The following is a 12,040-nucleotide window of genomic DNA, read 5'->3' as shown; positions in this document are numbered from 1 at the left end:
CTGGTTCTGGCAAAAGAGAAAGTCAAGGAAAGCGGTATTACCTGTAGCTAGTAATTGTTTATTTAACATTTGTCAATTGGGTAAGTGTACTGATAAAAGGACCCTTTTCAGTCATGACCCTGGCTATTTGGGAATAGGCTGCCTAACATGTCAAACTACATACTTCCCTAAAAACCTTTAATGCCACTTCAAATGACTAGATGAATGACTGAAATTTTTCATATGATATGGGAGGGGGAAACCTTCTTAATGGGAAACGTGACTGTCCCATCTGTACTGGGTGATGTAGCTGAACTGCTGTATGATTTCCTTGTAAGTTTAATAAAAAACCATGAATCTATAGGACAATACAAAAGAACACATAGAACATACTCAGAAAGAATATATACAAATCCATTAAAAAGATTTATTACACATACAATCCTGCTGTGTTGTTGGAAATGACATTTCACTTAATTTTGTACTTTTTCTTAGATTACACACTAACTCTTCGTATAAAGTAAACTCATCCAACTTATTATTTTCTTAGATTACATACTGTTAACTCTTGGTATAAAGTAAAACCCATTCAACATATTATGCCTTATACCCCACAGTTGTTAAGTTGTCATACATATTACCTAGTGAATTAACATCAAGTGCCAAGAAGGGGAATGCTTTTATTAAATATTATAGTTGATACTTTAGCTGTTTTTTTTCTAAGCGGTGCTTGTTTTTTATTATGTTGTATTTACATGTAGAATGAAGACTGAAGAACTTTGAATATATAGTGACAACACTCCCGCCTCAAAAAGTACAGAAATAAAATAGTGCATAAACCTAGAAGAGGTCAGTAGTGATACACATTGACAAAATGTACAACTGTAGAATTCATTCTGTCACTCCCCTCCCTTCCCCTTCTGAACTCAACCTTAAGTTATCAGCAAATATTTATTTATAATAAGCTTCCATTATAATATCTAAGAAATTAAACGTGGTGCTGTGGAGAATGAAATAATCTGTATTTGGAGTATCTAAACTGATAACCTTTGATTTTGGGTTGTTTCAAACAACTGCCTTCAGCCAACATGAGCACATCTTTAGCTTAAGAAAAAACAGACCCATGTTTATTTGAATGTGTACAGTAACTATTGAAAGGAAAATGATTGTGCAAGCATGTCCTCATGCTATCACTGCTGTCACACATTCAGAGCTGTAGAAATTGGCCTTCAGTGATCTGATACTAGTTGTCTGTGCACACTCAAAGTGCTATTTTATATTTCAGTAAATATACTGCACTGGTGATATTTTTGTTAGAGTGACTAATTCTGTGGATATCTATCATGGTAAGGCTAAACTTTTTGTGCTTAGTTTTGGAAAAGTAGAAAGGGGCATAGACAGTACAGAAAGTTTTAGCAAAAACTTCAAAACAGTGCACTGATAGATCAACTGCAATATGTATATATATAGGGTCCCTATTAAAAGAACGAAATATTTCACAGTGCTCAGAGCTTCTGAATGGAGACCACAGAACAATGAGGAGTGAGAAATGCATCCCTTCCTAGGAGTTGGTATATATAATTGCAGGAGGTGTGGGGTTACAGCCTCCCACATCGGGGGTGCAGGGGAAGCCTGCTCCCCTGCAAAAATGTAAGAGAACCTGTATTTTTGTTTTTTTTTTAAAGCAGTTGCTGTTTTGATATTTCAAACTTCAGAAAAGTAAACATATGGTTTTATGCAGTTTTGGTGTTGTCATCTTACTGGATTGCTTTTCACTGATTTGAACTCTTGGTAGTGTAAAATAGACTCCATACACACACACACACACACACACACACACACATATATATATATATATATATATATATATATATATATATATATATATATATATATATATATATATACATACATACATACACATATACATATACTTAAAATATGAAAAAGTCACCCTTAAAAAGCCAACATTTTAAGACTTTGGCCTGAAGAAGGCATTATTAAAAAACAGCCTGGTGATCGTTGAAGGATGTCATTTGTTACACTAATTTCATTGATAAAGTCCTGCAAGGACAACAGAATATAGGTGAAAATTGAGGTCAGTGTACTTGGATACAGGTAAACTGATTGTTTGACCAATTTTAATATACTCTAAATGGTTCAAGATCATATTTAACAGTCTGAGCTTATTTGCTTAGTTGGTTCATAATGGAATCACTGAATTTAAATAATCGAGTTTCATTTTAAAGTTCTTCTGTAAGACATGCTGGTAAGTGGTGTATTCAGCCAAGAGATCTGATTTTTGCTTTGATGAATTATGCACTGTTAGTTCTATAAGTGGAGTAGAACAAAAGATGAACTATAATTGCAGGGCATACTCCTAGTGCATTTGGAATGCTAATAGGCTTACAGGAGTTATAAGACAACTTAGCCACATGGCCATTTCACCTTGCCAATACACACCCTTAAGCCTTGCCTCAGTTTTCAAGGAGGGCTAGAACTGTCATACCAGGGCTAAATTTATGAATACCCATCTAGTTTTCCAGCTCCTTTTTAAGGACCAACATTGTGTCACACTGTTTAACTTGGAAAGGATGTTTGTTCCAGAGTAGGGGTATGACCAGCATGACAAATCTATCCTTTCACCTTATCTTATTTATTTGTTGGAGTAGCTTTAGATCACTGGCCCACTAGGTGGACTGTTTGATTTATGGAAGTATAATTCTTCTATGATGACTGGCTCCATTATAATCCTATCAGTAAGGCGCAGACACTTACAATAGAAATAAAACCTCTCTTCTTGGTAGTTTAGGTCTTTTAAACCCATGATCATTTTAGTAACAAGCCTCTGTGGTCTTTCTAATTGCTTGATTTGCGTAATAAGGAACAACCCAGAGGGGATGTTTTACTCGAAGGTGGGTGTAATCAGTGTGGCATAGGTGAGAACTTCCTTTGATCTGGAAGCAATGCCATTTGTTATGATCTGCGTATGTTAAAAGGATTCCTCACTGCCATTGCCGTATGATGGTCAGACGTGAGAGAGCTAGCGACGTAAGGGCCTAGGTAACTCAGTTTTTTATTTTGCAGTGGTGTGTTATCTATTCTACAAACTGGAGCTGAGGGGACTTACCAAATGCTATAATGTTAAACTTCTTGGCTTTGAGTTTGAGCCCATTTTTTATACACCAGCTATTGACAAGTTTAAGCTTCTAATGGAAAGCCTATATGTCAGAGGAGGACTTCACAATGGCTTTCAGGTATAGTCATCCACAAACTTTGTTAACCAAAGATCCTTATTTAATTAAAAGAGATCTCAGATGTAGATACTAAATACCAGAGATCCCAGCACAGATTTCTGAGGGAGTTCTCTGGTCAGTTTCATTCTGTTGGAGGATATATACCCTATTTTTACTGAATGTGTCCTATCTCTAAGCCAGATGGCAGTCTACCTAGCACATATGGGTCAGTTCAGAGCTCTTTCAGTTTGTTTGTTATATTTACATATAGCACGGTAGTGAATGGCTTGGCAAGGTGAAGGTATGCTGTGTCAACAGATTGCCTGTAGTCTATGACCTGAGTTATCCTCTCAAAGAAGTTCACAAGACCAATTAAACACGATCTGCCCCTGACAAAATCAAGCTACAGGGGGGCATGTTTCATATGATTTTTGATATGATAGATATGATAGTTAATTAGGTAAGTTGTCTGTTCCTTGCTTTGTATGTAAGACTTGTTTGACTGATAGGTCTGTAATACCCTGTGTGAGTGATGCAGCCACCCTTGTGGAGTGACATCTCAACAGCTGTGTACCATCCCATGTTGTTTAGTTCTATTAATTAGACAACTGGGTATGTTACCAGGTTCCATGGATGAGGTGTTCTTCATTTTGGAGGGTACCTTCAGTACATGCTCTTTCATAATGGCTGGTGCATGATTCTATCAGGGATAAATAGACTTATATTTTTCTGGGGTAAAGTTGGCACTAACTTTATTTAGGTCAGAGTAGGAAACATTGTTGTGAATAATCTCTGAGCATTGTTGGGTATTTCTTATTTTCCCTATGTGACTGTAGAAGAATTTGTAGTTATCTTGGATTTTTTACCTAGTCGGAGTTCGTGGGATACCTTTGTTTTTCTGATGTCCTTTTTTCATTTCTTGCCTAGCTGTTTAATGTTCTCTTTAATTTGAGGGTGCTGTATAGGTTAAGGAGTTTCTTGCTTTTGTCATATATTTTTTATTGCTTATGTGCCACCACTCTGTTTTACATTTAAACTTCCCCATTCATTTGGCTCTAGTTGGAACTGACAGATTAATACAATTGCTCAGACAGTTTAAAACTTGTCTGCATAACTCTTTACACAATAACATTATAGGTAATACTATTCTACTCAAATTTGGAGACTTCATCATAAATGTCATCATAGAGTTGCAGCTAGAGATTTATATGTTTATAGTCCTTGAATTTTTTATATCTGCATCCGGCAGTTTGGAGATTTTGAAGAAGGTTACTAATCTGTGGTCTGACTTGACCAGTGAGGAATGTACCTTAGGAATTCCCTTCACTTATGGGCTGCAGTGGAATAAGGTGTCTGTTCAGAGAAATTAAAGTATAATGATTTGATATAGCTGCTGCTACTTTATACTTCAGTAACAGTGGCTCATCTGTAAGGATAATGCCTATATGTTCCTTTGGCATTACATATCAGTAATAGAGAAATAAATGCTGTTAGGAGAATTCCATGTATATATTGAGTATTAAGTAGCAGTGTCTTACAAGAAGTATGCAAGATGCTACTTTTCTGGTAAGGCACCAGTTGTCCCTTTGAACAATCATGATCCAATCTTTGTAGGGTATTGCAGGTGCAGGCATTTGGCCAGGGGAAGTCTGCACATTGTGTTCTGAATAAAATTTAGAAAGATTCTTTCATACATCTGGAAAATTTTTACCTGTTTTTTTTTCTTATTTCTGACTGATTTTACTTAGATATGATGGATATGTGTTCTTTTGACTGTATGTATAGTCAGCAGTAGAGAAATAAATGCTGTCAGGAGAATCCCTTGTGTATATTGAGTATTACTAGCAGTGTTCTTACAAGAAGTGTACAATATGTGACTTATATGGTAGGTCACCAGTTGCTTGTTTGAATAATCAGGATCTGATTTCTGTAGGGTATTGCAAGTGCTGGTATTTGGCCAGGGGAAGTCTGCACATTGCATTCTGAGTAAAATTTACAAGGATTCTTTCATATATCTGCATCACTTTTACCTGTTTTTTTTCATTTCTGATGCTTTTGCTTGGAGATGAGCTGTCTACAGTGCAGGCAATTAATCTTGAGAGTTCTGAACATTCTGTGCTGAGAGAAATGTAACATTTAAAAGGACAGTGGCAAACAGTTTAGTAAAAAATAAATAAAGTTTGAAAGTGTGGCACTTCCTTACCCCACCTTTCATGTTCAAGTGCAGCCCCCCCTCTTTAAACCATGCCTCCCCTAAGGGAGCTTCATCAATGATCACTGCCCCACCTGAAACAAGTACACCCATTCCTTGCCAGTACCACTAATTGAACCTAGGTCGATTGGGTCATTGTTAGGACTTTATCCCTCCACACCACTGGAGCAGCTCAGTTTAATAGAAAATATTAATGTCACAATGATCATTTGTGGGCTTTATTTGGGCAACATTACCAAGATAGTCCTAAGCAGTATCTCACAGTTAGAAGAAGAAGGTACTTTCTGATTTACAAAATGGGCTGGGCTGCTCAGATTGTCCACCTTTATGAAATACTGCACTCATGGGCTGTCAATTTGGTGCTGAAGAGAACTTTTCAGACAAGAATATTGCATTATTGTTTGCAGTCTTAAGCTGCTAGGCAGGAATAATTTTCCTCCAGCCCAGACTTGTCCTCCAGCATGTCAGTCCCTCTTCATGCAACTCGTGGTCACATACCAGTTTACAGAGGGGTGGACGCTATACAGGGTCATTTAATTCTAAGCATTGGTAACTGCCTTATCATAGAATCATAGGAGATGACTAAGATATTGACCAGGAGGTCATTTTAAGCCTATCAATTTCAACCCAATGGAATACTGTAGAGGTACTAGTGAGTACCCAACATTGCATTTAGTGATGACTGCCCATGTCTAGGATGGTTGTGTGTGCTATCCCTGGTAAGTATTTATGGTGCCCCATCCACTCATCCAGGTTCCTCTTGAACAGTGTCATAGAGGTGCCCTGTTTCACATGAATCCGTAGCCTGTTCCAAAGATGTGGCAGTTGCTAGGAGATAAATCTGTCCCTCCAGTATGTCCTATTTAAGTTGCAAGCCATATTTAAGTCCCTGGAATATGTAGCTCGAGACCCACTTGATTTATGGATATGCAGTAAGTTCATTAAGTTTGGGTCTTGGGTTGTTCTTAGGCATAAGTAACCCCTTAATTTCCAATTTTCCCAGCTATTTTTTAAACTTTGGCCTTTTTGTCCTGATGTCATCACGTGCATGATGACGTTCAGCAATTTGACCTGATGTCATCACATGCATGATGACGTTCAGCACCATGAAATATTACATTTCTGTTTTATATTGATATTCTTTGGTTTCAGTCATTTGCTGCTACGTGGTTTTATATGGTTTCAGTGTGTGTGTGTAAAATTCCCCAGTTAAACGTACCTGGTGGCTAGAGTGAGTTACTCAGACTCAAACCCTGTACCTTGAGTACAGGTAGCAAGAGCCTGAATTATCTACCCAGCACCACTTGTGAAAGCTATCCAGATTCTTGCCTCATATTTCTGTTCTGTTCTTCATAAATTCTGTGGTTTTCTGGATTTTTGTGGCAAATAAGTGAAGGATTGAATTCACTAAATAATGACAGGCATTTGAATTTCAGACTTCATATTCTTCAGAAAATACATGGTAACACAAAATCTTTTATTCTAGCAATTTTCTAAGTTTATAAGATCAATATTTGAAATTTGTCCCTATTTTTGGGGCTGTATTCTCCCAGGTTTTTTGTGCTAAGAGGTTGAGAGCTATGGTGAGAGCAGAATTCAATAAATATGTGTGGGGTCTGTATTTCCCCATTATTGGCTTTGTCGAGGTATTTTGTGCTGAGGTTGAGAGCTATGGCGAAAACTGAATTCACTAAATGATAGCCATTTAAGTTTCAGTCTTCGTCTTTCAAGAAACAGCTGATTTGACACGGTGGTATGTTGCTCTGACTGTAGTACACAAGGTCCTGGGTTCAAGAATTGGCAGTGAAATGCATGGTGGTAACACAACATTTCATTCTAGCAACTTTCCAAAATTATACAAGCAATGTTTAAAATGTGTCCCTGTTTTTTGGGCTTTTGTCTCCCCCCCAATAAATTTTGGCTTTTTCTAGATTTCTTGTGCTGCTAAGTTGAGAGATACCATTGAGTGTCAAGTGGATTTTACAAGAAGCTGAGAGCTTCAGGGAAAGAGAAGTTTAGTGCTGCATATGCTGAGTCCATTGTTAATAGTATAACAGGTTGCATACTTGCTTTTGGTGCAGAAGGCAGTGGGTTCTACTCCCATAATATGTAGATGCATTGCTGATACTGTACTGTGTTGTACTTTTTGCAGCAATAACTAGTAACCTTGAACCTGTTATCAGTTTGCCATCCATTCCCTATTATAATATTTTACTAACTTATCATTTTTTAATGTAACATAGGCAGTTTATTCCTCAAGGGCAACAGGCACTTTATTTGTAGATGAAACAATGAAATATAAAGTTGTTTGCTAGCAGCAACATCTTCATTAGTTGCAGATCTCTTTAGTGTGGAATTATTTAGATGATTTTTCCTTATGCAGAGATTGTGCATATTTACTGATACTGGTGGATTGTAGAAGTTTGAGTAGACTTTTATAATGGAAATGCTCTGAATTGGGCAATTTTGTCATTATTGGTGCATGCATTTTCTTTCATTGTTTACTGAAAAATGTTCAAAACATTAAATTTAAAATGTCCTCTAACAACTATACTGTATTATACAAGGAATATAATTTAATGCAATCAGAAAGGTATGTGAAAAACTGAAAGGCTGCCAGCCCAGCTAGATAGAATTTTGTAGATAATTCTATGCCATTGTAAATATAAATATAATCAACAGATTTGGTTTACAAATGTAAAGAGAACTATATGTTATGATTAAACTATATGTTGTACTGAGCTTCTGTAACCACGGTGCCCCCTGCTGGAAGAAAGCAAAAAGGGAAGCATTTTATGACTGTTTGCTCTCAAAACTTGGAGACAGGATGTCTGGGCCAGCAAATTCTTTCTATTGTTTTGAGACCAGAGTTAATTGCTAGATTTTACAAGTATAATGTCCTTTATTGCTGTGGCTTCCTGGCCAGGTGCAAGCTTACTAAGAAATGTAAATATTGAGTTTCTGTTAGCCTGGGAACCAGAGAAGTGTCAAGAATGATGTAATGTGAAATGACTCAGCAGTACTGTGTTATCAATTTAAGACTTTCTCAGAGAGAAAGAATTAGAGCATTTTGGATTTTGGCTGAACCTGTTAATAACTTACCAGCACTCTGGCTAGTAAGTAAAGTAATATTTAGAACTGTGATTTCTCTTAGAGTTAGATAGGAATTTAGCCAGATTAGTTTAGCTGTTTTCTATATTTATGTCAGACTACCCCACAGTATTGTTTTAAGGTTCCATTGATTTCTGAACTCTGTTATGTCATTGTGTTGAAGTAAGAAGTATTGTCTTGTGTTTTTATTATTTATTATTAAATATTTTTAAACCTTTCAACTGTGGCTGTTTTGTGTAGGGATAATTTAAGCTTTTAGAGTGCATTGCATGTATTTGGTGATACTGTACCAGCCACTCCTAAATAGACTTCAAGTCTCAGTCACACTTACTATTTGGATAATAATATTGCACAGTAAAATTGGACACCCTTTGGTAAGGGCCGTATTAGTAGCTAATAAATAGTGATTGGTGGCAATGGATTACTACGTTAGAGTCTGGGCAGAAAGGGGGGACAGCTGGAGAACCTGTCCCAGCTTTCCCCAGAAGTGTCTGTGTGTTTGTATCTAAATCAAATCTTAAAGTGTGTGTGTGTGTGTGTGTCAGCTACTTGGGCTGGGACACGAGCACTGGTTGGACAGAGAGGGTGCTGGACATTTTATCTTGACCACTAGGCTGAGATCTTGACCCTATAGCTGTGCGTGGGGAATCTTACTGGGGGTCTGGAGAGAAAGGGAGAAACCAGCCCCAGTCTGACTGTGATTGTTGTGTGCTCTTAAGGGAAATTGTGCTTTACTGTATGTGTACTTGTTATCATCCCAATGTGCACGCCCATCACTGGTGTTAGTGGTGAGGATTAAGGCTCCTTGATTACTGGGCCAGTGCACAGGCTTCACAAGGTGTATCAAAAACACATGTATGTTTCATGTGCAAGGGGCCTATGATTTGAAAACAGCCCACAGTTAATCTTTATCTGCCACTGGCCAGATGTATGTTCTTTAAATGTGGGTTTCAATGCTGTTTCAATGAATGTGAGCTTCAAGAGCAGATAATTTTTAATGCTGTTTTCATTGTGAGACTGCATTGCTTTGTTTAGCAGATGTCTATTAGTGTTTGTGCTTAAAATGTAAAATATAACTTTTAAATGAAATCCAAATAATTGTAGAAGTAAAGCACTATGCACATTGCTGTGTTTATGTTAAATGGGGTGAAATAGCCAAGCAATGGGACATTGGAATGGCTGCACAGGGGGAGGGCTGTACATGGGGAGGCCCCATTCAACCATGATTTTGTGAGGGGGGAATGGTAGCAAACTCAAGGACATCTCCGGGCGGCGCAAACTGTAGCTACGTCACTGATCAGTAGGCTATGAAGAATGACTTTTGGAGGTCCTAGCAAACTATTATATTCTTTTGCTAAGATTAGAATATTGCCTACCATTAAATGCCCTACTTTTACCCTAAAACCCACATACTGCAAGTCACCAAAAACAAAATCCTAAGGTTCATCATCTTCTCCCTTCCCAGTGAACATCATTGCTACACATTTAATGGAAAATGGTTACCATTTACTACAGGGTCTGGGTTTCTGGGGCCATATTTTGGTTGTCTGTTCTTCAGTTTGCATTTGAAAGTTGATATCCCACAATTCCATTGGAGTGGGTGGGGTTATGTTATTATGTATGTACATTTTATGTTAATCAGTGTGCAGATTTATACTTATTTTTCATGGGCCTTTGTCCAGATTTTTGATGTTTCCAGGTTGAGAGGTATGGCATGAATGGGTCCCACCCTTTAGGTTATGTACATAGCTGTAAAAGGCCTTATGGTTATCCTTGTAAGTACTTGCTAGGTTTCTCTCAAATGAGCTTTTGGAGGATTTGACAAGTTGTCTTATTTGCCTGTTAAGGTCCAGGAGGGTTCTTTTCCATTGTTGGGTCCTTGTCTTTGTTTTTTGAACAGCAACGTTTTGCATTTATAGAGTTTGTTGATGCCGGAAGCCCACCATGGCAGCTTGATTTTACTTGGGACTCGGGCTGTGATTCTGTCTTGCATAGCAGAGTTTATACACTTATGCAAGTGATTGTACAGGGCTTTAGTGTAAGCTTTGGAGTAGTTATCACTTTCAGCTTTGGGTGAGGCTTGAAATGCATTTATACCTTCACCTAGGAGGGTATAGTTTGCCATGGTGAAGTTTTTTAGTCTGATTTCACCCTTTGTGAGTTCTGTTGTTAGTGTCAGTTCGAAGGTGACTGATTTGTGGCCAGTTTTAACTAATGAGGGTCCAACAGTTGCAGCAGTGCACCTGTTTGACATGTTGGTAAGGACCAGATCTACAATGTTTGCTCCTCTTGTCGAGGTATGGACAATTCGCTCCAGGGGTTTTGAATTCACAAAGATAAGGAACTTTTATACTAGAGTGTTTGGGCTAGAGTAGATTTCCCAGTTGATGGTGGGATAATTGAGATCCCCCATTGTTCGGTAAAATTTGAATTGTTTTCAGTTTGGTAAAGTAGGCTTCATAGGTGTCATAACCCATGCAGGGGGATCTGTAACTGTCTGTGACTTGAATGGGGGTCTTATCCACAGTAACCTGGACCTGGAGTAACTCCATGGAGTTGTCCAGTCTAACTTGATGTGAGGTGAATTTATCTTTAATACAGATTGAAACACCAACTCCTTTGGTTTTCACATGTTCATTTTGTGGTCTAAAGCTGTGGGAGGCATTGTAGCCTTGCAGGGCCAGGGTGCTTTCTGAGGCCTTAAGCCAGGTTTCTGTGACTGCACAGACATCTGCATCTTCTAGTGACAGAAGTGCTTCTAGGGAGTGCAATTTTTGGTTTAAGTTGCTAGCATTTAGCATCACAATCCTTATATTGTTCTGACTGGTTAATTTCATGTCTATAATGTTGCTTTTGAGACCTTGTCTAAAAATGGCACTATGGGGGAGCCAAAAGCCTTTGTCAGTAGCTGAACGCCTAGGAGTGGAGTGCCAGGTGCAAACCATCTCTGGCAAAGCAACAAGTTTTATCGACCATGGCTTCCCAGGCAGACAGGAACTGGATCCCCTTGGAAGGACACCAAAAATTAAGCCAGTTATTGAAATCAATCTTTTATTTTATACTGTGGCATCATTCTAGGTGAGGGTAGTATGTTGCTCAAGGCAAGGGACATACCTGCATAAGACACATACTCAGACAGCTTAACCATGTCTCTTTTCATATAGTCCAGTGAGATATGTCTCAGGTCATTCATACCAACATGTACTATGACAGAGTCATAATGGTACTTGTTACTGAGAGACCAGAGGGCATGTGTGATTTAACGAATCCTGGCACTGGACAGGCAGCTGACTGTGACTTTCTCCCTGTCCAACCTGGTGAGTTGATCATCCATGTGTCTCACTATTGATTCTCTAATGACAAGAACACTAGGCTTTTGAGTTTAATGCCTTACGGGTTTGGTGGGTGAGACACTGGTGTTGCTATTTGTCATGGGTGCAGACTTGTGTTTTGGAGGTCTCTGGTGTTTTGGTAAGTTTTTTGAGAGAACCTCCGTGTATGT

General features: G+C 38.2%; 1 protein-coding gene across 1 annotated transcript in view; it reads left to right on the top strand.

The window, feature by feature from the left end:
* Positions 1–12,040, top strand: part of RYR2 (ryanodine receptor 2) — a 6,224,161-nt gene that overhangs the window by 4,335,929 nt on the left and 1,876,192 nt on the right. The window lies entirely within an intron of this gene.

The sequence above is a fragment of the Protopterus annectens genome, chromosome 1.part2 (assembly GCF_019279795.1).
Source record: "Protopterus annectens isolate FY-2018-M chromosome 1.part2, PAN1.0, whole genome shotgun sequence".
Taxonomy (NCBI): domain Eukaryota; kingdom Metazoa; phylum Chordata; order Ceratodontiformes; family Protopteridae; genus Protopterus; species Protopterus annectens.
Note: the sequence above shows the minus strand (reverse complement) of the source record. Positions and strands in the feature narration are given on the sequence as shown.